Source organism: Microtus pennsylvanicus, chromosome 5 (genome assembly GCF_037038515.1).
Source record: "Microtus pennsylvanicus isolate mMicPen1 chromosome 5, mMicPen1.hap1, whole genome shotgun sequence".
Lineage (NCBI taxonomy): Eukaryota > Metazoa > Chordata > Mammalia > Rodentia > Cricetidae > Microtus > Microtus pennsylvanicus.
Window position 1 is genome coordinate 95208342 of NC_134583.1, and position 6462 is coordinate 95214803.

The window sequence follows — 6462 nt, forward strand, 5'->3', positions numbered from 1 at the left end:
AGTTAGTCATAGAAAAGTGACAACATGCTTCCATGTTTCGGTTTCTGTTGATTTAGCTTCCATTCTACATCCTAGACAAGAATGCTAACAGACATTATTATAGTAATAATGAATATTGTGATTGAGAGTACATAGAATATACACCAGAAAAGGGAACTAAACTAAGTCTTACAGAAATAATATGAACTACCTGTGGCAGTTTTTGTGACCAAAGAAATTTCAGTTACCATCTGCAGCATGATATCTGAATACACTGCCTGTCTTTTCAAAGCATTCAGGTGGTTTTGCATACAGCTCTACAATGGACAGAAAAATAGACCTTGGCACAAGAAATGACTTAAACTTCAGATATCCGTGTTGAGTACTATAATTTTTATTTATCTTGAAGTAGGCACATCTCATGGCAAGACACAAATGACTTTGATGGAGAACATTTCAGAGGCAACTGGATTTATTCTTGTGGGATTAACAGATGTCCCAAAGCTGCAGTTCCCATTATTTGTCATTTTCACTCTCATTTATTTGATCACACTATTTGGGAACCTATGGATGATTGTGTTGATTCTTCTGGACTCCTGACTCCATACTCCCATGTATTTTTTCCTCAGTAACCTCTCCTTCGTGGACTGTGTTTATGCTTCTGCAGTCACTCCCAAGGTAATGGAAGGATTTCTCATAGGAGATAAGATCATATCCTACAATGCATGTGCCGCCCAGATGTTCTTCTTTGCAGCCTTTGCTACTATTGAAAGTTTCATCCTGGCCTCAATGGCCTTAGACCGTCATGCAGCAGTGTGCAAACCCCTGCATTATTCCACCACTATGACAAGTCCTATATGTATTCTGATGGTAACTGTCTCCTATATTTGTGGACTCATACAATCCTCCATCCATGTTGCCTTCACCTTCCATCTCTCCTTCTGTCATTCCAATGTCATCAATCACTTTTTCTGTGACATACCTCCACTGCTGGCCCTTTCTTGTTCTGATATCCATGTAAATGAGATTACAGTTTTTATATTGGCTTTATTTGATGTTATTGTCACTCTGTTCATTATCTTGTACTCTTATCTGCTTATTTTCATCACTATCCTGAGGATGCATTCAGCCGAAGGGCGGAAGAAGGCTTTCTCCACCTGTGCATCACATCTCACCACCGTGTCTATCTTTTTTGGAACAATAATCTTCATGTACTTACAACCCAACTCCAGTCATTCCATGGACACTGACAAAATTGCATCTGTGTTCTACACCATGGTCATCCCCATGCTGAATCCTCTAGTCTATAGTCTTAGGAACAAAGAGGTCAAGAGTGCATTCAAGAATTCTGTGAGAAAATCAAAGTCATAATTTGGCTAGATTGATTAATTACAAATTAGTTTTAAACTATGTAAACTATTATTTATTGTTTTGTAATATTTTTCTTAAATTATTTCTACTAAATTAATTTTTATACTCACATATGATATCTCCATATTTTTTTAAGGCATGAATAGTTTAGCATGAATTGCTGGAGTATTGCAGAAAGAAGAAGCAATTCAATTTTAAAGTTGAGACTATAATGCTATATACTGCCAGGATCACAATGTTCAGTATGATTGGTATGGAATTCTTTAAATCTAATCTCACATGACATCTATATTTTTAATTATTAAAGTTTAAAATATCTGATTTCTTTGAAATTACACTTTATTATACATGTTTGGTATACATGTGTGCTCATGTGAGGGTGGAGATTTGGATATATTTCTGTGTGTGCAAGACACAACTCCACTAGAGAGATCAGAGGGCAGGTGTTAGAAGTTTGTTCTCTTCTTGATATATGGGTCCAGGGATGTAACCCAGCTTATCACAGTTGACATCATGAGCCTTTGAACTATGAGTATATTTTCATCCCAATTTATTTTTCACAGTGTATAGCTATAGTTATCAACAGTACTTTAAACAAACATGTGAGACTTCCTGAGAGAAGGTATAATCCAAGGATCTCATCCAAAACAGCTTTATTTCTTATAATTTTGCTTTAACATACAAATTATGATATTGCCTTTGTGGGCCTTCAGTTAAAATAGTTCTAATATTGAGTATCAACAATAAAGAAGAACATATTCTCTAAAACTATCGAATCCCGGGATTTCAGCAAACTTCAGAAAGAAATTCACTGAAATATTACATTCTGAACTTTTCTGGCTAGAGTTTTACATAATACCTAAACACGTCTAACTCCTGCGTTGGACAGGAATATTTTCTATAAAATAAACTTCTTCAACTTTTATTTAAAATTCTAACCAATCTGTAAAGTAGAAAGGAAAACATTAAAAATATGATTAAAAATCTAGAGATCTCCATATATTCTCAGTATTTTGAGGTAAATACCCTGAATTCAATAGCAGAATTCTGGGGAAATGCCTTAGGGCTTCAAATGCAGTCCAGATCTCTTCAGGTGTTCAATAAATCAAATCAAAATCATAGCCAAGAAGTGCATACATTAAATACAATCACATAAACTGAAATTTGTGCACTGACAAAAATGAGTTTCTTCTCCTGTATCAACCCCCATATTGGGTATCAGCCATATTTTTCTCACATAATCACTATGTACATATTCAATGAAAAAATTAAATTATTAAGTAACTAAATAATCTCTTCATAAAATGTGTGAGCAGAAAATTAAACGTGTATAAGTGAGTAAATGAGTAAGAGAAAGCCCTACATAGAGTTTATTAACAAGATTACATCTTTCATGTCTAGTACTATAAACCTAGTACTATGTCTAGGGACACATAGACTCCTAGGCAAGAACTACTATTCATGTTTGCTAAATGATCACATTGTCTCATTTCCTTCTAAATATATCTGCTTTTATCTATTTATTTGGGATGCTCTCAGCCTTGCATGGAGAAACTTCTCTTTTATGCGTCAGGTTAGTGGTTAATAGAAAAAAACTCATAAATGGTTGGAGTGCTGATTATAAGTGACTGTGAGTGTTTATTCATAGATGGGACAATTATATAAACATCCCCACCATCCCAAATGTCAGAGAACGTTGTAGAAGAGGGAGCAAGAGTCAGAGGAGGAGAACTTGTGGAAAATGTCGTCTTAAGAATATAAATTGGCTATCATACTTATGGACACACACCATCTGTGTTTGAGTAAAATACAGCAAATCAAGATTCTACTTTGAAGTAGAGCTTCTGCGGCTCCATATCCACTTGATCAGTTACTGGCAAATAATAGATGCTTTCTATTGGCAATCTGCCAGTGGATAGTTCCAGACACACTTGTATGGGTAGCACTAACTGCATTCAGGAATTATTAACAGATAAGAGGAGGAAAAACATGAAGTAGTGTAGCAAAAAGATGTGGGAGGTTTTGTGCAATTGGGTATGACCAAAATACATTGTTTATGTATGGATATTCTAAAGAATGTTAAGTTTATTATTTTAAAATAATCATACAATTTGTGGCAAAATGCTGAATGGGTATTATTGAACTAAGGGCACAGAAAATATAAGTTGTTACATATTCTCTTATATGTAGATACTGGTTTTAAAATTCTAGATATTTATATATTTTTGAATTGGAGATACTTTAGGAATTTGTGAAAAGAATATTCTAGTTCACTGTATATTTGTTTTCATTCTTGATCAAGTCAGTTGCACTTCTTTGTGATATTGAAAGTATGTCATTTTGCAAACAAGTGGGATTTAATGAGGTTAAAAGTCATTCAATAAACTAAATTTTGGGTATAAAATAGCTCTCAACAGAAAATCACTAAAGTTGTTATGTGATTTTACTTAAGTACTTAGAATAAAAATTAAAAATAGAGAAATTATGTGAAGTTTTGAATTATAATAACAGAAGATAATGATCTGGAAGATTCCCTATCTGACTGTAAAAGAATTAAAATCTGAGACTGTGATCCAGCACACTTTGGAAGAGAGTAGCAAGAACAGACCCTGGCATTTGCTATAATTAATCAGAACAGCGGATGATGACCCTAAAGATACTGCAGAGATCTCAAAGATGTTCTTCTAATCAAAGACTCAGGGTAATATTCAGGAGGATGCCTATATGTTTTTCTTTGGGTTCTCCTTCTTACTTAGCTTCTCTAGGATCACGAATTATACGCTCAATGTCCTTTATTTATGGCTAGAAACCAAATATGAGTGAGTACATCCCATGTTCCTCTTTTTGGTTCTGGCTTACCTCACTCAGGATAGTGTTTTCTATTTCCATCCATTTGCATGCAAAATTGAAGAAGTCCTTGTTTTTTACTGCTGAGTAGTACTCTAATATGTATATATTCCATACTTTCTTCATCCATTCTTCCATTGAAGGGCATCTAGATTGTTTCCGGGTTCTGGCTATTACAAACAATGCTGCTATGAATATAGTAGAGCATATACTTTTGTTGTATGATAAGGCCTCTCTTGGGTATATTTCCAAGAGTGGTATTGCTGGGTCCTTCATCAGGCGATGAAAGGAGACAGAGACAGAGACCCACATTGGAGCACCGGACAGAAATCTCAAGGTCCAAATCAGGAGCAGAAGGAGAGAGAGCACGAGCAAGGAACTCAGGACCGCGAGGGGTGCACCCACACACTGAGACAATGGAGATGTTCTATCGGGAACTCACCAAGGCCAGCTGACCTGGGTCTGAAAAAGCCTGGGATAAAACCGGACTGGCTGAACATAGCGGACAATGAGGGCTACTGAGAACTCAAGAACAATGGCAATGGGTTTTTGATCCTACTGCACGTACTGGCTTTGCGGGAGCCTAGGCAGTTTGGATGCTCACCTTACTAGACCTGGATGGAGGTGGGTGGTCCTTGGACTTCCCACAGGGCAGGGAACCGTGATTTCTCTTTGGGTTGATGAGGGAGGGGGACTTGATTGGGTGGGGGGGAGGGATGGGAGGCGGCAGCGAGGAAGAGACAGAAATCTTTAATAAATAAATAAATTTAAAAAAAGACTCAGGGTACTCAGATCTTTAGTTTAGAACAGTGGACAGAGAAGAGCATAGAGCAAACCCTAAGTCTGTTTTTCCCTCTCATGCTGCATTCTTCTTCCTCCTTACCTGAGCTGCATGGGGTGGGCAAGCATTAAGCCTTAAAACTGCCACAAACAATGTTCATTATGAACCACACAGTCCATGCTGTTTCTTTATATCAATATAAATGAGTTATATGTTATATGTCTATTTAATTGGTTTTGATTTCCCTAAATATTTCTCAAATTATGTGTTTTATGAACCCATAAAGATGTTTGGATACTCACTTTTCTATAATGGTATTACCTAACATTCGATATTATCATTACTTTTATATTGGTTGCACTAGATTGGCAAGATGACATGTGATTATGGTTTTAGCCTCTGTGTACCTAGTGTTGAATGATCTTGGCATTGTTGGAAGTGCTGTATGTGCATGATTATATGTCTGCTTTGGAGAAAAGTTTACACAGATCTTTAGCTATTTATAAATAGCATTTTTATTACTACATCATCAATATTTATGTACTGTAAGATTTTCAGTGAGATTAATTTAAAGGCTCTTGTCATTAATCAGCATATGTGCAAACAATATAGTCATATTCCATCTTTGAACCAGAATTTCAACTATACACTAATATATTTATCTTTAAAATATTTGTTACTCAGCCGGGCGATGGTGGCGCATGTCTTTAATCCCAGCACTCGGGAGGCAGAGGCAGGAGGATCTCTATGAGTTAGAGACCAGCCTGGTCTACAAGAGCTAGTTCCAGGACAGGCTTCAAAGCTACAGAGAAACCCTGTCTCGAAAAACCAAAAAAATATATATTTGTTACTTCCACTTATCTGATAATTGGGATTTTTTTTTATTCTGATAACTCTATTCTCCTTAGCCGTTATAAACACCCTGGAAACAAATTCAGACCCTTTTCTCTGTGTGCTGACCAAGGACACATTGAAAGACTAATGTGGGAATCACAAACCTTTACAGATCACCAGCTACATGGCATCACTTTCCTTGGGACACAGGCAAAGCTTCCATCTCTGCCTTGATGCTTGCCAAGGCATAAGCCCAGGTTCTGTTCTGTATCAAAGCTTTACAGACGGAGAAGTATAACAGGTGCTTTCCTAGATTTGAACATTGAACTAGTTTTCTGGTTATGAAACAAATAGCATATTTCCCATGTCTCCACATTTGTCTGATGCCAGGAAGAACTGAAAAACATACTCACACTGTAATATAGTCAGTTAGATCTGGAGAATATTTTAGGGGAGAATGAATTTATTCATGTGAACTTAAGAGTACCCCAGAATTGTAAGAGCCATTATTTATATTTTTTTCAGTTTATTTTATCATTCTGATTGAGAATATTGTGATGGTTGTACTGAATCTATTGGACTAAGGACCTCACAGTGTCACCTGTTTTTTCTCAGTAATCTCTCCCAATTGTATCTATGCTTCAGCTGTC

General features: G+C 36.3%; 1 pseudogene; it reads left to right on the forward strand.

The window, feature by feature from the left end:
• Nucleotides 1-414: 414 nt before the first annotated feature.
• Nucleotides 415-1350, forward strand: LOC142851129 (olfactory receptor 5B12-like; annotated as a pseudogene).
• The last annotated feature ends 5112 nt before the right edge of the window (nucleotides 1351-6462 follow it).